Source organism: Mustelus asterias, chromosome 10 (genome assembly GCF_964213995.1).
Source record: "Mustelus asterias chromosome 10, sMusAst1.hap1.1, whole genome shotgun sequence".
NCBI classification, from domain to species: Eukaryota; Metazoa; Chordata; class Chondrichthyes; order Carcharhiniformes; family Triakidae; genus Mustelus; species Mustelus asterias.
The window spans coordinates 93,142,353-93,164,129 of NC_135810.1; the positions used below are offsets into that span (position 1 = coordinate 93,142,353).

At 46.6% G+C, this 21,777-nt stretch overlaps 1 long non-coding RNA gene across 1 annotated transcript; it reads right to left on the reverse strand.

Moving 5' to 3' along the window:
• Nucleotides 1-1,812: 1,812 nt before the first annotated feature.
• On the reverse strand, nucleotides 1,813-20,367 carry LOC144499772 (uncharacterized). Its single transcript, XR_013498892.1, has 3 exons — nucleotides 20,120-20,367; nucleotides 6,728-6,911; nucleotides 1,813-2,375 (listed from the first exon to the last, which is right to left on the reverse strand). It is a non-coding gene; the product is annotated as an uncharacterized LOC144499772 (long non-coding RNA).
• Nucleotides 20,368-21,777: the final 1,410 nt, after the last annotated feature.

Here is a 21,777-nt window from a genome sequence, read left to right on the forward strand (position 1 = left end):
TGAGAAATAACAGTGCTGAGATCAATGAGTTTGAGGTTGTGGTTTTGCATGATCAGCTTGATGAGGCAAATGATCAACATTGTGGTCACTTGTCAAAGAAGGAAATCTCATCATCACTGACCTCAAAATACACAGGTCTGCTCGCATTGCCACTGAGCAACCACTTCAGTCACTTTGGTCCTGATTGAGATTATGCAAATCATGGTTGCAGCTTGGCTATTTGATGCAATCCCAGTCTCCAACTTCAAACTCACGGTTCCCTTGCACAAGTTTGCTTGTTGAAATATGCTTTGGCTTTACTTGTCACTCAACCCGTTGCCCCACAAGGCCCGAACTGACCTGCCCCCAAGTCCAGCTTGATCTGACCTGACCTGACCCATCCCCAAGTCCAAACCCAACCCGACCAAACCCTGTACCCAAGGCCAAGCTGAACCAGACTGGAATACTCCCTCCAAGGCCTGGCCAGATCAGAGAATGTTTCATTAATAGAATGGATCTCCACCCAAGGCGCTATCCGAGCCCAGCTCCTGAGACCTGACCAAAACAAAACTGCATCCCCACAAGGCCTGTCCCGACCTGACTGTATACCCTCCCACAGTTAACAGCCTGCCCTCTCAATGCTGGACATGATCTCCCCACAGCGCCTGACTCTATCTGACTCCTTCCTCGCGAAAGGCTCTGCCTGATTCAACCCCCGGCCACACACACACACACACACACGTCAAACCCCATCTGATCCAACCCCCCTAGCCTCAACCCAATTTAACACCACCCCCCAAGCCCCCAAAATTCTACCCACTTATTTTATACACTGAAATGTCGGCAGGCAGACTGACAATTTTGAGACAGTGGAGAGGTTGAAAGAAGTGGTATTGAGACAGAGCTGGGGGTTGTCATGTGTGTGCTTATACCATGGGCACCAGTTGAGCCAAAGTGGTAGTCATGGTGCCAACAAACCAAGCACGAAGGACCCAAATTTCATAGCTCCTAGCAAGTGTGTCCTTAAGGATACCTCCACATATGTCCAGGTACCTGGAACACATCTTTGGTGTAAATGGCTTGATCAGTGACACATCTGCTTGTTATATGATTGTCACTGTATCCCTCCCAGGCCTCACTGGTTGGATTCCACAGGGTGGCACCAGCCACATACTAAGTGGGCATTTCTTGTCTCTGAGCAGCCAGCCAGTTTGTTTCTTGCAAGGTGTAAACAGAAAGACAGCAGTTTGAGCCACTCTTAAATGTAACTCTTTAATCCCCTCTGACAATCTATCTCGGGGATTTTCACAGTAACCTCATTGCAGTGTTAATGTAAGCCTACTTGTGACAGTAATAAACAAACTTTAAACTTTGAAAAGAATGTGGGGACAGAGTGGTGGTTAATATACAGGCTTGTATCTCATGGATCTGGAACAGTGGTTCCCAATCTTTTATATGTCTGGGCACACCTCTATACTATAAAAAAAACTGAGGCACACCTACTATTTTCTCTGAACTGCAAAATACCTTTTGGAGGCAATTTTCAGCCTGCGTTCAGCATCAGAGAGGGTAATGGCGACATGGCGGAAAATGCAGAGAGAATTGGGAAATGCAGAGAGAATCGGGAAATGCAGGTTTCCATCCTTTACTGTGCACATGTGGATGCCAAAAATCTGATTTTCACCATAATAATAATAAGCCCTAATAGCTTCAGTCCCAGCTGTCGCAAAACCTGAGCTATTGACTTAAAAAAATGTAAAAGATACAATATAAATGTAAACTGTATAAAGGCAACATTGATTTCCTTAAAAACACAGCTCGCAAATAAATTATCTCGTTCATAAAAGATTTAATAGTTTGAAATGGTCATCAACATTTTGATTTGACTTGATTTATTATTACTGTCACATGTATTAGTATACAGTGAAAAGTATTGTTTCTTGCACACTATACAGACAAAGCATACCGTTCATAGAGAAGGAAAGGAGAGAGTGCAGAATGTCGTGTTACAGTCATAGGTAGGGTGCAGAGAAAGATCAACTTCAAGCAAGGTAGGCCCATTTAAAAGTCTGATGGCAGCAGGGAGTTCTTGAGTCGGGTTGGCATGTGACCTCAGACTTTTTTATCTTTTTTCCGACGGAAGAAGGTGGAAGAGAGAATCCCCGGGGTGCGTGGGGTCCTTGATTATGCTGGCTGCTTTGCCGAGGCAGTGGGAAGTGTAGACAGAGTCAATGGATGGAAGGCTGGTTTGCGTGATGGATCGGGCAACAACATGAATGTTGACTGTTTCTCTCCAAAGATGCTGCCTGATTTTCTGAGTTTTTCCAGCATTTTTTCTTCGAATATCAGATTTCCAGCATCTGCAATATTTTGCTTTTGTATTAATATTTTGAATACTCAGATAGAAAAATGAAGTATGAGATAAAGGCGATAACATAATTAAAAAAGAAAGAGGAGAAAGTTGCAGTGCAAAGAGGTTTCCTGTTGAATGCCCCCTCACTGCTGGGAAACCTATGGCAGGGGTATGCCATCGACGAGACTGGAAGATCCCGTAGGCATGAACGGCCAGAAAATTCCGGCCATGGAGTCCATCACTGAAAGAACTTTCAGCAGCGATGTTCATGACAACGGTACTAATATTTTCACACACGTCTTGTCATGGGCAAACTCGTTCTCCCCATCCCACAACCCTGCCATTGGCAGTCATAAATTTAGCAAATGCTCCCAGTCCAGTTTCTATCCATTTTTTCATGATTTTATCTACAATCACCCTTTTGTCCTTACCATGTATCACTATAGAAAATCTGAATCTGGTTTTCATGTCTATAAAATGTAAATGAAAATATTTCTGATCATGTCCCACACCTACATCTCACTAATCTCTTCGATGAACTTTGTGTCCTCGTCATCAACTACACCCAGAGTCATAGAGTCAAAGAACAAAGAAAATTATAGCACAGGAACAGGCCCCTTGGCCCTCCAAGCCTGCACCGACCATGCTGCCCGACTCAACCAAAACCCCCTACGCTTCCGGGGACCGTATCCCTCTATTCCCATCTCATTCATGTACTTGTCAAGACGCCCCTTAAAAGTCACAACCGTATCCGCTTCCACTTCCTCCCCCGGCAACGAGTTCCAGACACCCACCACTCTCTCGTGTAAAAGATCTGCCTCGTACATCTCTTTTAAAACTTGCCCCTCGCACCTTAAACCTATGCCCCCTAGTAATTGACTCTTCCACCCTGGGAAAAAGCTTCTGACTATCCACTCTGTCCATGCCTCTCATAATCTTGTAGACTTCTATCAGGTCTCCCCGCAACCTCCGTCGCTCCAGTGAGAACAAACCAAGTTTCTCCAACCTCTCCTCATAGCTAATGCCCTCCATACCAGGGCATTAAACTCAATACCCCGGCCGTTGAAGGCAAGCAAGCCTTATGCCTTCTTGACTACCTTCTCCACCTGCATTGCCACTTTCAGTGACCTGTGTACCTGTACACCCAGATCCCTTTGCCTATCAATACTCATAAGGGTTCTGCCATTTACTGTATATTTCCTATCTGTATTAGACCTTCCAAAATGCATTACCTCACATTTGTCCGGATTAAACACCATCTGCCATCTCTCCGCCCAAGTCTCCAACTGATCTATATCCTGCTGTATCCTCTGATGGTCCTCATCGCTATCCGCAAATCCACCAACCTTTGTGTTGTCCGCAAACTTACTAATCAATCCAGTTACATTTTCCTCCAAATCATTTATATATATTACAAACAGCAAAGGTCCCAGCACTGATCCCTGAGCCCTCCATTCAGAAACGCACCCTTCCACTGCTACCCTCTGTCTTCTTTGACCGAGCCAGTTTTGTATCCACCTTGCCAGCTCACCTCTGATCCCATGCAACTTCACCTTCTGCACCAGTCTGCCATGAGGGACCTTGTCAAAGGCCTTACTAAAGTCCATGTAGACAACATCCTCTGCCCTACCCTCATCAATCACCTTCGTCACTTCCTTGAAAAACTCGATCAAGTTGGTGAGACACGACCTCCCCTTCACAAAACCATGTTGCCTCTCACTAATTCGTCCACTTATTTCCAAGTGGGAATAAATCCTGTCTCGAAGAATCCTCTCCAATAATTTCCCTACCACTGATGTAAGGCTCACCGGCCTGTAATTACCTGGATTATTCTTGATACCCTTCTTAAACAAAGGAACAACTTTGGCTATTCTCCAATCCTCTGGGACCTCCCCTGTAGCCAGTGAGGATACAAAGATTTCTCTCAAGGCCCCAGCAATTTCCTCTCTTGCCTCTCTCAGTATTCTGGGGTATATCCCATCAGGCCCTGGAGACTTGTCTACCTTGATGTTTCTCAAGAACCCCAATACCTCCTTTTTGATCTCAAACTATCTACACATCCTTTCCCAGACTCATCATCCACCAAGTCCTTCTCTTTGGTGAATACTGACGCAAAGTACTCATTTAATACCTCGCCCATTTCCTCTGGCTCCACACATAGATTTCCTCCCTTGCCCTTGAGTGGGCCAACCCTCTCCCTGGCTACCCTCTTGCTCTTTATATATGTGTAAAAAGCCTTGGGATTTTCCTTAATCCTGCTGGCCAATGCTTTTTCGTGACCCCTTTTAGCTCTTCTTACTCCTTGCTTCAGTTTCTTTCTACTTTCCTTGTATTCCACACTTGCTTCATGTGTTCCCAGCCTCCTAGCTTTGACAAATGCTTCCTTTTTCACTTTGACTAGGCTCACAATATCTCTCGTTATCCAAAGTTCCCAAAACTTGCCATACTTGTCCTTCATCCTTACAGGAATGTGCCGATCCTGAATCCCTATCAACTTACACTTGAAAGCCTCCCACATGCTAGATGTTGATTTGCCCTCAAACATCTGTCCCCAATCTACATTCTTCAGTTCCTGCCTAATATTGTTTAATTAGCCTTCCCCCAATTTAGCACCTTATCTTGAGGATTACACTTATCTTTATCCATCAGTACCTTAAAGCTTACCGAATTGTGGTCACTGTTCCCAAACTGCTCCCCTACTGAAACATTGACCACCTGGCCAGACTCATTCCCCAATACCAGGTCCAGTATGGCCCCTTCCCGAGTTGGACTATCTACATACTGTTTCAGGAACCCCTCCTGGATGCTCCTTACAAACTCTGCCCCATCCACGCCCCTAGCACTAAGTGAGTCCCAGTCAATATAGGGGAAATTAAAATCTCCCACCACAACAACCCTGTTACTTTTACATCTTGCCAAAATCTGCCTACATATCTGTTCCTCAATCTCCCGCTGGCAGTTGAGTGGCCTATAGTAAATCCCCAACATTGTGACTACACCTTTCCTATTCCTGAGCTCTACCCATATTGCCTCGCTGTATGAGCCCTCCGAGGTGTCCTCCCGCAGTACAGCTGCGATATTCTCCTTAACCAGTAGTGCAACTTCCCCACCCCTTTTACATCCCCCTCTTTCACGCCTGAAACATCTATATCCTGGAATGTTAAGCTGCCAATCCTGTCCTTCCCTTAACCAAGTCTTTGTAATGGCAACAACATCATAGTTCCTCGTACTAATCCAATCTCTAAGTTCATCTGCCCTACCTGTTACACTTCTCGCATTGAAACAAATGCACTTCAGTCCACCAGACCCTCTCTGATTTGCAATCCCACCCTGCCTGCTGTTTCTCTGAGTCTTACTGGCCCTACTCTCTCGTTCCGCTTCAGCTAATTCACCTTTGCTTTGGGTCCCACCTCCCTGCCAAACTAGTTTAAATCCTCCCGTGTGACACTAGCAAACCTCCCGGCCAGAATATTTGTGCCCCTCCAGTTTAGATGCAACCCGTCCTTCTTGTACAGGTTCCATCTGCCCCGGAAGAGACCCCAATGGTCCAGATATCTGAAACCTTCCCTCCTACACCAGCTGTTTAGCCACGTGTTGAGCTGCACTATCTGCCTATTCCTAGCCTCACTAGCATGTGGCACAGGGAGTAATCCTGAGATTACAACCCTCGAGGTCCTGCTTTTTAACTTTCTACCTAACTCCCTAAACTGCTGCTGCAGGACCTCATCACTCTTCCTGCCTATGTCATTAGTACCAATATGTACCACGACCTCTGGCTGTTCACCCTCTCCCTTCAGGATGCTTTCTGTCTGTTCAGAGATATCCTGGTCCCTGGCACCAGGGAGGCAACATACCATCCTGGAGTCTCTGTCACGTTCACAGAAACGCCTATCTGTACCCCTAACTATAGAGTCCCCTATAACTATTGCTCTAGTCCTCTTTGTCCCTCCCTGCTTAACAACAGAGCCAGCCGTGGTACCACAGCTTTGGCTGCTGCTGCTGGTATCCCCTGATAGCCCATCTCCCCCAACGGTATCCAAAATGGTATACTTGTTAGAGAGAGGGATGACCACAGGGGATTCCTGCACTGACTGCCTGCCCCTTCTGGCGGTCACCCATCTATCTGCCTGCACTTTCGGTGTGACCACGTCTCTAAAGCTCCTATCTATGACACTTTCCGCCTCCTTCATGCTCCTAAGTGCATCCATCTGCTGCTCTAACCTATCCATACGTTCTGTAAGGAGCTGCAATTGGGTGCACTTCCTGCAGATATAGTTGTCCGAGACGCTGGAATCGTCACAGATCTCCCACATCTCACAAGTGCAACACTTAACCCCACTGACCGACATTTCGAGCACCAATTAAATTATTTGAAAAAATTTATAAAACTCTTACCTTCACTTTTGCCTTCTCACAGTGGCCTTTTTTTTTGGATAGAGGAGGAGGGAGGGAGGGAAACACTAATGTAGAGTTTCAGGTTTACCACTCCTTGACACCAGATCTTCTGCTTCCCACTTCTTGGTAAATGTTGCTGGTCCGACTTCTCCCAGAATGCACCAGTGAAGTCCCTCAGCCGCTTCTACCGGATAGAGTCATAGAGGTTTACAGCATAGAAACAGGCCCTTCGGCCCAACTTGTCCATCCCGCCCTTTTTTTTAAAGCCCGAAGCCCCAATTGTCCGCATTTGGCCCATATCCCTTTATACCCATCGTACCCATGTAACTGTCTAAATGCTTTTTAAAAGACAAAATTGTACCCGCCTCTACTACTACCTCTGGCAGCTTGTTCCAGACACTCACCACCCTCTGTGTGAACAAAACAGGCCCTCTGGACACTTTTGTATCTCTCCCCTCTCACCTTAAACCTATGCCCTCTAGTTTAAGATTCCCCTACCTTTGGGAAAATATATTGACTATCTCGCTGATCAATGCCCCTCATGATTTTATAGACCTCTATAAGATCACCCTCGGCCTTCTACGCTCCAGAGAAAAAAGTCCCAGTCTATCCAGCCTCTCCTTATAACTCAAACCATCAAGTCCCGGTAGCATCCTAGTAAATCTTTTCTGCACTCTTTCCTAATATCCTTCCTATAATAGGGTGACCCCTGTGTCCTTTAGTAGGATTTTTAATTTGTGACAAAAAAATGAAGAAATTGTCTGTGTAACTTTAAAACAATTTACTTTTTTCCTCTCATATTTTATCACCTGATCCTATTAACACTCCATGAACAATCTGATGAGAAACGTTAGGTTTTGTAGTGGGGATGCAGTAATACCCGAATCGGGTAACTCCAGATCTACTGACTTTCTATAAACCATTTGTCTTTTTCTGAGCACCAAACAGTAGTTAAGACTAGGAGCCCATCAATATGTGACACTTCAGTGCAATCCAGCAATTTAAATCTGAGCATTGAATAATAACATGTCAAAGAGACATGGCTGAAATTCTAAAATATGTAAATCAAACTTTAATCATTTTGCTTATTTAAAAATACATTTTGTTGAACAAGTCACCTAGAATCATAGAATCCTACAGTACAGAAGGAGACCATTCGGCCCATCGAGTCTGCACGGACCACAATCCCACCCAGCCCCTATCCCCATAACCCCATGCATTTACCGTGGCGGGTTCCCCCTAACACTAAGGGGCAATTTAGCACGGTCAATCCACCTAAGTTACACATCTTTGGACTGTGGGAGGAAACCGGAGCACCTGGAGGAAACCCATGCAGACATGGGGAGAATGTGCAAACTCCACATAGACAGTGACCCATGCCGGGAATCGAACCTGAGTCCCTGATGCTGTGAGGCAGCAGTGCTAACCACTGTGCCACGGTGCTGCCCCTGATATCTGGAATTGGAAAGTAACCACTAAGGTATTATATGGATTGCACCGGAGGCATACCTTGCCATGTTGCTTGGGGAATCTCACGCCTGAGATTGTCAAGGTCAATTTCAAAGGTAACTATCACAAGGGAGTGGACATCATTGGCATCTTTATAAGTTTATTCCACTAGCAGAGTCCAAGGCCACAGCTAGAGTACTGTGTAGTTCTAGTTGCCACATTGTAGGAAGGATGTGATTGCACTGGAGGGGGTGCAGAGGAGATTCACCAGGATGCTGGCTGGGATGAAACATTTAAGTTATGAAGAGAGATTGGATAGGCTTGGGTTGTTTTTGTTGGAGAAGAGAAGACTAAGGGACAACCTGATTGAAGTGTACAAGATTGCGGGAGGCATGGACAGAGTGGAAAAGGAGCAACTGTTCCCCTGAGTTGAAGGGTCAATCACAAGGGGACATAGGTTCAAGGTGAGGGGCAGAAGGTTTAGGGGGATGTGAGGGAAAAACCTTTTTACCTAGAGGGTGATGACAATCTGGAATATGCTGCCTGGAGGGTGGTAGAGGCGAGTTGCCTCACAACCTTTAAAATGTATCAGATGAGCACTTGGCACGACATAACATTCAAAGCTATGGACCAAGTGCTGGTAAATGGAAAAATGGGTCTCACACATGTCGGTGCAGACTCGATGGGCTGAAGGGTCTCTTCTGTACTGTGTGATTCTATGATTCTCAGGGTCTACCAAGACAACAGCTACCTGGAATAGGGTCATCAATATGGATAATGATCCTTTCAGAAGCTAATGAGTGTGTCATTATAAACCCCCCACAAAACAAAAGCCAGATCCAGACACCAGATGATAAACATCCCTTCATGCAATCATTTTGGGGAGGAGGTTACATGACTCGAGTGACCATTTTGAAATCTTCATATATAGTTGAGAACTCAGAAGCTGGGGATTTAACCCCACCCTGCAAACATCTGACAGCAGGACTCCAGCTGCCTGCAACAAGGCCTCCCTCCTTGATGCCTGTTTATCGAGAAGCCGCAAGTCACAAACTGTCAAGCAGACCAAGTTTATGTACATCATCTCATCTCAGTGCATCACCATCAACTTCAAAGGAATGCTGCACCTCTGCCTTCAGCCAGGAACCCACCGGAACTGGATCTTCTTGAAAGACCCCCCTTGCTGGATTTTGACTTTCTGGACTCGAGCAAACATGTGAATTGATATCCATTTCTGTTTGTTTTTAACTTTTAAGTTATTCACAGAAGTAGAATCCCACTCCCTGATCCCCTTACTGTATACTTGTCTGTGTGTGAAATTGCGATCCTCACCACCACACCCCCCAGTTTGAATGTTTGAACAAGCTATTCTTTTGATTTAATCCTGAGAGCCTATTCTTAAAACCAAAAGCACTTCTGTTTTCACAGACTCAATGAGAGAATAAAGGAATTCAATTTTGCCACTCCCATAACAATAAGGAACCTCCAGATTTAAATTCTTGTGCAGAAATTTGAGCCCATTCTCGCTGTCAGCGTAAACAGCAATCCAGTCCAAAACCTAACAGTGGTTAGCACTGCTGCCTCACAGCGCCAGTGACCCGAGTTTGATTCCCGGCTTGGGTCACTGTCTGTGTGGAGTTTGCACGTTCTCCCTGTGTCTGCGTGGGTTTCCTCCGGGTGCTCCGGTTTCCTCCCACAGTCCGAAAGGTGTGCTGGTTAGGTGAATTGGCCATGTTTAAATTGCCCCCGAGTGTACCCGAACAGGCGCTGGAATGTGGCGACTCGGGGATTTTCACAGTAACTTAATTGCAGTGTTAATGTAAGCCTATTTGTGTGGTAAACGACTGTTAGCTTATTACCTGTATATGTGACATGCCTGGACACATCCCTGCCGGCCCTACCTGAGACTTCTCCCCCCCTGGTCCAGGTATAAAGGCGACTGCTCCCAACCCCCTTGCCTCAGTCTGGACCAGTTCATCGGCATGGGTGTGCTCCAAGTCTTTTGCTAATAAAAGCTTATTTGTTCTTGCATACAAACTAGACTTTGCTTGATTGATGGTGCACCAACTTGTGACTAATAAATAAATAAACTTTAAAGTTTAAAATCTGACGAGAGTCGGGTAAGGAGATTCTCGATGCTGAGATCTTATTCCCGATTTTCCACGTCCCTCGCCCATGAAGTAAAGAGATTCCCACCCAGAAAGGTCGAGAACCTCATTTTAATAAATTATAATATCATTAGCAAGCCATCTTGCCATCACTTCCACCCTCATTGAATATTTAAACCATGTCAGCGTGACTTCACGCTGGCACAGTTTACAACAGCTCAAAAAAACGTGACTCTGGCAACCTCAGTTTGGATATCGGCGGTCACTGCCAACCAGGGGGTGTGTGTGTGTGTGTGTCTGCTGCTCACATGCCTTTGATATTGTCAATATTGTGGTGCACCTGGTCTGCAAGGGGTCTGGCACTTTGGTGGGGAGGGCTTTAGTATGAACTCTGCACATCTGGGATCTCCCATGCTGGGGTTTAGGTGATGATTCCTCGGAGGGGTTCCCTTTCTGGGTTGGCAGCTGGAAGTGGCTGGAAACAGGAACATGCACATGGGGCAACAGTGAAGTCCCAAGGCAGGGTTTGGTGGCACTCCAGATCAGGTGGGCAATGTGGGGGACTATGAAATGTGGAGGTGATTAGCTTCACGAGGGCATTAGGACCCTGTCACATCGGGGATGATGAAGCCAGTCACATTTATCCCCCACCCTAAGCTGCAAGGGGCAGCTGTAGGGCAGGAACAGTGTGGATGGGCCCTGCCAATGGTCTGGGAGTCTCGGGTATCAGGGATATTGTGGGTGGCTGGGTATACAAGATGGAAGGCTTGTATGATCCACAATCCATGAGAGCTGAGGGACTGCAGGATAAAGTGAATGATCTAGCTGAGTGTAATCTGGAGGCTTGAAATAAATCAGGTCCTCGCCTGTCACAGGAAGATTTTATCAAATTCAAATTGAAATTTGACTATCTACCATCGTGGGGTTCAAGCCTGAAACCTCTGGGCATTGCTCTAGATTTGTGCTTTACCATTTCAGTGACCGATATCACAGCAGGTTTATTTTATAAGATTTAAATTTAACCATTGACTGTGGTGGGATTTGAAACTGGAACTCCAGAGCATTGTCCTAGGTTGTGGATTGCTCTGTTTTGGTGCAAAATCAAAAAAACCAAGTCAGCTAAATGAAACAAACTGAGGAGCAAATTATAGGGGCAGTCCCTTAAAGGAACATTTCCTTAAACAAAAACAAATCACAAATAAAATTTAGAACATCAAACCAAAACATAATTAAGAGGGTCAATAATGCACCACTGTCCTGACAGTGCCCATCGAGCATGGAAGGCCTTGACGGTGCCCATGGACACTGCGTGTTCCCTCTCCGGCTGCAAATATAGCCGCGGCAGAGGAGCACCCCCTTGGTTGCCCACTGTCCGAACTTGTTAATGGCACGGTGGCACAGTGGTTAGCACTGCTGCCTCACAGCGCCAGGGACGCAGGTTCAATTCCGGCCTCGGGTCACAGTCTGTGTGGAGTCTGCACTCCACGTGTCCACATGGGTCCCCTCTGGGTGCTCCGGTTTCCTCCCACAGTCTGAGCATGTGAGGGTTAGGTTGATTGGCCATGTTAAATTGCCCGTTAATGTCAGGGGAATTAACAGAGTAAATGTGTGGGGTTACGTGAATAGGGATTGCGGTTGGAACAGACTTGATGGGCCAAATGGTCTCCTTCTGCACTGTAGGGATTCTATGATAATGGTGAGTTTGACCAGGCCCAGGAACAGTGTAAAGTTTATTTATTAGTCACAAGTAAGGCTTACATTAACACTGCAATTAAGTGACTGTGAAATTCCCTTAGTAGCCACATCCCGGCGCCTGTTCGGGTCAATGCACCTAACCAGCACGTCTTTCAGACTGTGGGAGGAAACCAGAGCACTTGGAGGAAACCCATGCAGTCACGGGGAGAATGTGCAAACTCCACGCAGACAGTGACCCAAGCCGGGAATCGAACCCAGGTTCCTGGTGCTGTGAAGCGGCAGTGTTAACCACTGTGCTACTGTGCCGCCCACCAGGTTCACGAGGAAGTCCTCCTCCTTTCTTGCCTCTCTCCGCACTGAGTGTTTGTCTATCTGGAGAATGGGGCTGAAGTGCAAACAAAACTATAACAACAGGCTTTTTAAATAACTGAAAAGGGGGTAGAGTCCAAAACAACCTACATGAGCATGGTGCACAGACTCCAGAAAGCTGCAAAAAGGGCAGGCTTCTTGGGAGTCCATGAACCAATGAAACCTACAGCTTTATGGGACCGCTGTGTGCAGCACCCTCCACCCCAGGGCTGTGATGTTAAAGGGAAGGACTCTTCTGTAGAGGGACCGCCACTGGGGACCTCCGCCACCGGATGGCAACAGGGTGCACTGAGGCTTGACTGGGTGAAGGCAAGGAAGTGAAGGGTGTGCAGCAGCAGCCCATACAGGAGATCCCTCTGTTCTGTGCGCAAGGGCACGGAGAGCATTTCTTGAGGCAGCTTGGGCTCCGGCTCCTGAGCAGGGGTTTGGAGCTTGGGGACAGTGAAATTCCATCCAAGCAGGTGTGCGCTCAGACGAGAGTTCACGATACAGCTGCGCCATCCCAAGACCACGAGTGCCATTGAGTCCGAGCACGCCATTTTGAGGTCATGGATGGCATTGGCCATGACTTGGACATCCACCGCCGTGTGATGCGCCAACTTGTGAGGTGTCATACTGCCACTCCTCTGCCACTCAGTGCGTCCCTGATCCTGCTTACCCTGCTCACCCTCTGCTAGCCACCTGAAATGGTATCGGTGGAGGTGCGGATTCCTGAATAGAGCTCCCTGATGGCGGCCGCTACTCCAGACGGGGAGCACCGCAGCACGAGGTGACCATGTTCCAGACTTTGAGTAGGTCCTGGTAAAAGATGGGCAATGCCTGCAAGGGGTTACAAAGGCCGTGCACCTGATGAAAAATATACGTTGCCAGGACACACCATCAAGGAGGGAGCTCAAGGTAGAGGTATCGCTGCTGAGTCTGAAGACGGAAGGTGGTCCCCCGGGTGTGGAGGCACACCAGTGCCCGACCACCCTCCCAAAGTGGAAGACTCAGAACCTTAGCAGTGACCCAGGGCAGTCTTTTGTCCCAGAACTGTACAAGCGTTCTCTGGATTTTTGCAACAAACTCAGGGGGACGGGTCAAAGTAACCAGCCAGTACAACAACACAGCAGCAATCAGCTGGTTTAAGACCAGAACTTGACCCGTGTAAGACAATAATGAACCAAATGGGCTTTTATAACAATCATTGTTGTTGTTTCATGGTCACCATTTACTGAGACTAGCTTTTCAATTCCAGTTTAATGAGTTGAATTTAAATTCCACCAGCTACTGTGGTGGGATTTGAACCTTTGCCCCTGGATCATTAGCCTGGCCCTCCGGATTACTAGTCCAGTGATATTACCACGACATTGCCCCCTTCATTTTTTCAGCTCACCCCTGCCTACCACAGGATGATTTTTTTTATTGAAATCATCTACCGTGGTGGGATTTGAGCCAGGGGCCCCAGGGCATTGCTCTTGGGTTTCTGTGGTTTACCAGTTCAGTGGCCTATACCACAAGGCCACAGGAGGAACCCACTTCCCTAATAACAACCCTGACCCTTCCTTGATAAGTCAATTATGCCCATTACTATTGTAATGAATTTCTGCCAATGATTGGCACCCACTAGTTAACCCTTTGGGAGCTGAGCCCTGTTTGTTTAATGTTTTAAGTTTCAGTTGTGACTTGTCTTTGTTTTGGGCAGTGTCCCTTTAACGGGCTTCCCCTTTTACTTGATCCCTCTGTTTATTTGATTAAGTTTAATCAGTTCAACTCAAAAAAGTTGTGAGCTGAGCCCCCAAGCATTGAACTCCATGCTCAGCTCTCAATAAGAGAGAGGTGATACAGGTTTAACCTCCATTGCAAGGGGCAAAGTGAACAGCTCAGCAGGCAGCCCTGGAACCATAAGTTTTGTGGTAGTGTTTCAGCAACCCCCCCCCCCCCCCCCCCCCCCCACAACCTACCGTCAATGTACACATATACGTCCTCACCTTGGGTGTGTTCTTCATGTCACTAAGGCTATCCAAGGTAGATACCCATCTGTCACATGCCAGGAGAGGCTTGAGTGGGGATATGGCCATTATGTGTGAGAGTAAGGGAGTTAAGCTCTTTGGAAAGGCACTCCCAAAAGGTGGATGCCCCATATCTCGATAGAGTAATGGTTCCTCCCTTCCAGTTCCTCGGGTGTTAGGTTTATGGAGCCAGTGGAGCTGGTCGTACCTCTGCTTGCTGTGGACCAGGAGAGAGGATGTCAGCGTGCGGAGGGGGTGGCAGGGCCTGCCGAGTTACTGGGGCAGGACCACACATTGAAGTGGCTCGGAAGTGACACCACCGGACACAGGTCTACCGGGCGGCACGGTAGCACAGTGGTTAGCACTGCTGCTTCACAGCTCCAGGGTCCCGGGTTCGATTCCCGGCTCGGGTCACTGTCTGTGTGGAGTTTGCACATTCTCCTCGTGTCTGCGTGGGTTTCCTCCGGGTGCTCCAGTTTCCTCCCACAGTCCAAAGATGTGCGGGTTAGGTTGATTGGCCAGGTTAAAAAAATTGCCCCTTAGAGTCCTGGGATGCATAGGTTAGAGGGATTAGCGGGTAAAATATGTGGGGGTAGGGCCTGGGTGGGATTGTGGTCGGTGCAGACTCGATGGGCCGAATGGCCTCCTTCTGCACTGTAGGGTTTCTATGGTTTCTATAGTTTCTATGGAGGAGAACAACATACCTCCAGATGACAGAGAACCAGTGCTGCTGATGATTGCATCTCTGCCAAGGGACAGTGGACCACCTGTGCTAGGTCATACAGGAGTTGGTGCCACATGGGCTGGGAGGTTACCCATTATCTATGGCCCTGAAATTCACAGCCGCAACTTTTATGCTAATGACTCATTTCAGGACTGCATGGGGAGACCTCTGCGGCACCTCCCAGTCCGTTGCACATAGGTGTCTCAAAGAAGTGACCAAAATGCTGTTTGCGAGGGTGCATAACAACATAAACTTTGACTGTGATCAGGCTAGCCAGGATGCCAGCGCCAAGGGCTTCTCCCAGAGGCTGGCCTGCTCCAAGTGCATGGCTCTGTGATCCCTATGGTGACATAGGGCAGTCTTCATCAACCGCAAGGATTCCACTCGTTCAATGTATAGATCGTCTGGGACAATGCCAAGTGCAATATGCAGGGGTGCCCGGTTCCCAGGGAGCATCCACTATAGCTACATCCTTGGCCATTCTCAGATGCTAGCAAAGCAGTGGCTGGAGGGATGGCTCCTCGGGGACAAAGGATACCCCCTTAGGACGTGGCCACATACACCCACTGAGACTCATTACAATGAGGCTCATGCTGGACACGGGTGCTGGTGGAGCAGACGATTGGCCTGCTGAAGATGCCGCTTTTGTGCCTGAACCAGTCAGGGGTGCCCTCCAGTGCAATGCCAGAGGATTTCACGCATTGTGGTGGTGTGCTGCGCCCTCCATAACCTGGCGCTGCAACGGAGTGAGGAGCTGGATGATGAGGAGATGGACGACCGCCACATCTCCTCAGATGAGGAGGAAGTCAAGGAGGGTGGCGAGGGGCAAACCCTGGAGGAGGTGGAGGAAGGACCTTAGGCAATGGCCAGGACCTGAATGGATCAGGATGCGCTGTTAGCCTCTCGCTTTGGCGATGACCAGGACTAGGGTGGACAGATATGTCCCCCCATGCGTTATGCGAACTTATTACTTGTGTGCTGCCAGCAGGAGGTCCCCTTGCTGATCACTCCTTTCATGGGCAGGGTATGGAAGCCCAATAACCAGACGCTGCAGAGGATGATGATGACTTGTGGTTAGGATAGAGCAATGCTCCTCATATCTCCTGCGATTGTCTGACTCTTGCGTACACTGCAGAAGCAGACTTACAATGAAGCGCATCATGCTTAGCCACAGGGCCGCATCCAATTGGGGGAATCCTCATGCTGGCTTTTGGGGCACCAATCATAGAAAGAATTCTTTCTGGTTATATCACAGTTTGGTATGGGCTCCTGCTCTGCCCAAGACCACAAGGAAGTACAAAAGGTCGTGAATGTAGCCCAATCCATCACGCAAACTAGCCTCCCATTCATTGATTCTGTCTACACTTCCCGCTGCCTCGGCAAAGCAGCCAGCATAATTAAAGACCCCACGCACCCCGGACATTCTCTCTTCCACCTTCTTCCGCCAGGAAAAAGATACAAAAGTCTGAGATCACGTACCAGCCAACTCAAGAACAGCTTCTTCCCTGCTGCTGTCAGACTTTTGAATGGACCTACCTTGCATTAAGTTGATCTTTCTCGACACCCTAGCTATGACAGTAGCACTACATTCTGCACTCTCTCATTTCCTTCTCTATGAATGGTATGCTTTGTCTGTATAGCGCGCAAGAAACAATACTTTTCACTGTATACAAATACATGTGACAATAATAAATCAAATCAAATCAAAATCAAAACCTGAGAGTTTTGTATTTGCTGATTGGCTCATTTATACTTCTTGTAATGAATGCAGAGCAACACTGGGCTCTGATTGGTGGAGGCCAGTCAGGCAGCAGGCGAGGCAGCCAGGGAGTGAGGCAGCACGTTTCCCGAGGTTGTTGTCGAGCAGAGGTGAGGTGTGAGGACTGAAGAGGTGCCGGCTGTCGTCAAGGGGAACAGTGGGTGACTCGACCAGGACAACATGGCTGAAGAGGGCTGGGCAACGAGCTGAAGCGATGGGGAGGCTAGATAGCCAGGCAGGCAGCCAGTGAGTCAGCAGAACAGCGAGGTCGTTGAGTGAGCAGGGGCAACTTGAACCCCAACCAGGGCTGAGGAGGGCTGGGCAACCAAGAGCAAGGCCATACCATAGCCAGTGAGCCAGAACAACAGCGAGGTCATCGGCTGAGCAGGGGCAACCTGAACTCCAGGCTGAGAGGGCAAAAAAAGCCGGCTCTCTTAGAAAATTCATCTGTAACAATCAAGAAAAATCAGTCAATATGAAGTGACAAATCAAAATGGTGTCCCTGGCAATGATGATGCACCCCAGCCCCTGTGATGCCCACCGGTAATGGCAAGTCTTTCTTTTGATTTGATTTATTATTGTTACATGTATTAACACACAGTGAAAAGTATTGTCTCTTGCGCACTATACAGACAAAGCATACCGTTCATAGAGAAGGAAATGAGAGAGTGCAGAATGTAGTGTTACAGTCATAGCTAGGGTGTGGAGAAAGATCAACTTAATGCGAGATACGTCCATTCAAAAGTCTGACAGCAGCAGGGAAGAAGCTCTCTTTGAATCGGTTGGTATGTGACCTCAGACTTTTGTATCTTTTTCCCGACAGAAGAAGGTGGAAGAGAGAATGTCCGGGGTGCGTGGGGTCCTTGATTATGCTGGCTGCCTTTCTGAGGCAGCGGAAAGTGTAGACAGAGTCAATGGATGGGAGGCTGGTTTGAGTGATGGATTGGGCTTCATTCACGGCCCTTTATAGTTTCTTGCAGTCTTGGGCAGAGCAGGAGCCATACCAAGCTGTGATACAACCAGAAAGAATGCTTTCTATGGTGCATATGGTTCTTTATTCATTTTATTAAAAGAGTATATATAATCAGTAAATTAAACAAATGAGGGGTGGGGGGGGGTCGACATCCCCTGGTGGGGCACTGTAACTAAAACAAAACATCAGAAAGAAACTTAACTAATTAAACCAAAATCTTTTTACTGAGGTGATGATCCACTCCAGCCCCTCATGATGCACAGTGGTAGCAGAAATCTTTCTTTATACTCTTTTTAATTAAACAAATAATCAGTAAATTAAACAAAAATGAGAGGGGGTGAAATAGTGGGGCACTGTAAACTAAAACAAAACCTCAAAGGAAACTTAACTAAACTGGATGGAGGATGACTAAATTAAATGGATAGCTTCACAGTTCTCCACATGATATCCCATCTGCCATGTTCTTGCCCACTCACTTAACCTGTTTAAATCCTTTTGCAGTCTCCTTATGTCCTCCTCACAGCTCTTGTTACTATCTCCATGGGAAGAGGATAAACCAAAATAATCAATTTTATAAAATGACTGTCAGATTAAGGAATTTACTGAACAGGATTTCACTCTTTGTAACTTTTAACACGAGTCAGAATCAAAGTAAACAAAACATGAAGTGAAAGGCAATTTCACTCAATGAATTTTACTCTAAATAGTGGATTTAACAAGGGTACACCCCACAGAACCACGGGCCCCCATGTCATCCAAAGTTCTTTGATTTAGCCTCTGGTATGTAGGATCTCTCATTTTCCCACTCCATCAATTTGACCTTAGAGTAGTGTTCACTCGCAGCCACATTCCATCCAAAGTACCCAGACATGATTATAGAATCATAGAATGTACGGCATGGAGACAGGCCCTTCAGCTCAAACTGGTCCATGCTGACCAAAATGCCCATCTAAGCTAACCCCATTTGCCTGCATTTGGCCCCTATCCCTCTAAACCTTTCCTATCCATTTATCTGTCCAAATGCCTTTTAAATGTTGTCAATGTCCCTGCCTCAACCACTTCCTCCGGCAGCTCATTCCACATACGTGCCACCCTCTGTGTAAAATAGTTGCTCCTCAGGTTCCCATTAATTCTTTCCCTTCTTAAACCTATGCCCTCCAGTTCGCAATTCCCCAATCCTGGGAAAAAGACTGAGTGCATTCACCCTATCCATGCCTCTCATGATTTTGGGTTATCCATGCCTCTCATGATATAGAGATTATACACCTCTATAAGATCACCCCTTAGTCTCCTAAACTCCAAAGAAAAAAGTCCTAGCCTGTCCAATTCCCCCCCTCTAACTCAGTCCCTTGAGTCCTGGCAACATCCTAGTAAATCTCTTCTGCACTCTCTCCAATTTAATAACATCTTTCCTGTAGCAAGGTGACCTAAACTGAACACAATACTCCAGGTGCAGCTGTACCAACATCCTATACAACTGCAACATGACTTCCCAACTTCTAAACTCAATGCCCTGACTGATGAAGGCCAGCATGCCAAAAACCTTCTTCACTGCCCTATCTACCTGTAATTCCACCTTTAGAGAACCGTGCACCTGAACTCCAAGGTCCCTCTGTTCCACAATACTCCCTAAGGTCCTACCATTCACAGTGAATGTCCTACCTTGATTTGACTTTCCAAAATGCAACACCTCTCACTCATCTGTATTGAACTCCATTTGCCATTTCTCAGCCCACTTCCCCAGCTGATCAAGATTCTGCTGCAATTTTTGATAACCTTCCTCACTGTCTACAATACCACCAATATTTTAGTGTCATCTGCAAACTTACTGATCATGCCTTGTACATTCTCATTCAAATCAGCAACAAGGAGCAGAATGCTGAATCCTCTGTCACTCAGGTCATGTCACTCTTTTCAACCAGCCAACCGGCAATACCCAGTTCATGATCAATCCTCTAAGACAAATTCTCAGTTCCTTTTTTTTATTTTTTTAATATACTTTTCCAATTCAATCAAATCAAATCCAATTCAAAGTCTCAACAAGTTGAGACATTTCAGGTCCAGGCTGACAAGACAGGGCAGTGACCAAACCACCCTGTCCTGGGCCTGATCTACATGAGCCAAGCTGATTGGAGAAGGGGGAGGTTCCTCCTCCAAGACTTGGGCTCATTTGCATCTTAGCCAAAAGGCCGAGATGCCGCTTTAAAAAATTGCTTCATATGAAACATATGAAGCTTCAATGTAACCTAATGACCTCAACCAAGTGCAGCCGATCCATACTACACTTGATCTTAGCCAAAAGGTCATGCCTGAACTATTCATACCGCTCTTAGGATTCAGTCCCTTTTAGCTCGCTTGTACATTGCTTCTCCAAAGGCTTCTGGAATTCTATTTTTCTTCTTACTGCCAATTGAAAATTGACCTGTCCATAGAGAGCTTTACTAGCTTCTTCTCCCAGGAATTCTGTGTCCCTCTTTGTTTCTTCTTTGTGTCTGTATCAGTGTGCTGACCACCTTTATCCTCCAGCTCTGGCAGCTCTCCTTCGTTTTCTGGCCACAGTCCTTCTTCTCGTAACTTCCTTCCATTGACCTTTGCTTCTGGGTCAAAGGTTATGAGGTCACTTAGACCAATATGTTTCTTATGATCCAAGAAAATTATAATTGATCCCTTTACAATGATGCAAACTTTTAAAAGTCCTTTTCAAACATTTTTTTTACAACAATTAGAGATTTGCCAAACATTTTAAAATAATTACCATGCGCCTATTAATAGTTTCTTGCATTTTCCTGACAACTGATGTCAGGTTAATCTCTCTTCTTGCTTTCTTAAATAACAGAGTAATATTTGCTACCTTCCAATCCAGGGGAACCATTCTAGAATCAAAGAGTCTGGAATCTCTGGAAGATCAAAAGCAATCATAGAATTATAGGATCCCTACAGTGCAGAAGGAGGCTATTCGGCCCATTGAATCTGCACCGACCACAATCCCACCCAGGCCCTACTCCCCTCATATTTACCCTGCTTGTCCTCCTGACACTAAGGCTATCAGGTGCAGGGTATATGTTTCCCCAGTCTTATTTCTTTACTCATAAAAATATATTTACCTTCCTTATTCTCATGAGACTGTTGGTTCTTCACTATTCCTGGAATATTTTTTGTGTAGGGTCGCTGCCATTTCTTATCCTCCATTATTACTTCACCTGTCTCTGCCTGTAAGGAGCAGATGTTCACCTTTGCTGATCTCTTTGTGTCTTTCTCTTGCTATTTTATTCTCACATCACCATTACTTTCTCTTTATTAACTTCTGATCATCCTTTGCCGAATTCTAAAATCCTCCCAGTATTCTTTTTGACAACCTTATAAGATTTGGTTGTGGGAGAGCACTTTGGAGATAGTGACCACAATTTGGTGTCTTTTGTTATTGCAATGGAGAGGGATAGGGCCGTACGGCAGGGCAAGGTTTACAATTGGGGGAGAGGTAATTATGATGTGATTAGGCAAGAATTAGGGGGCATAAGTTGGGAACAGAAACTGTCAGAGAAAGGAACTGATGAAAAGTGGAACTTTTTCAAGGAACAAATACTGGATGTCCTTGATAGGTATGTCCCTGTCAGGCAGGGAGGAAATGGCCGAGTGAGGGAACCATGGTTCACGAAAGAAGTGGAATGTCTTGTGAAAAGGAAGAGGGAAGCTTATGTAGGGATGAGGAAACAAGGTTCAGATGGCTCGATTGAGGGTTACAAGTTAGCAAGGAATGAGCTGAAAAAGGGGCTTAGGAGAGCTAGGAGGGGACACGAGAAGTCCTTGGCGGGTCGGATCAAGGAAAACCCCAAGGCTTTTTACTCTTATGTGAGGAATAAAAGAATGACCAGGGTGAGGTTAGGGCCGGTCAAGGACAGTAGTGGGAACTTGTGTATGGAGTCAGTAGAGATAGGCGAGGTGATGAATGAATACTTTTCTTCAGTGTTCACCAAGGAGAGGG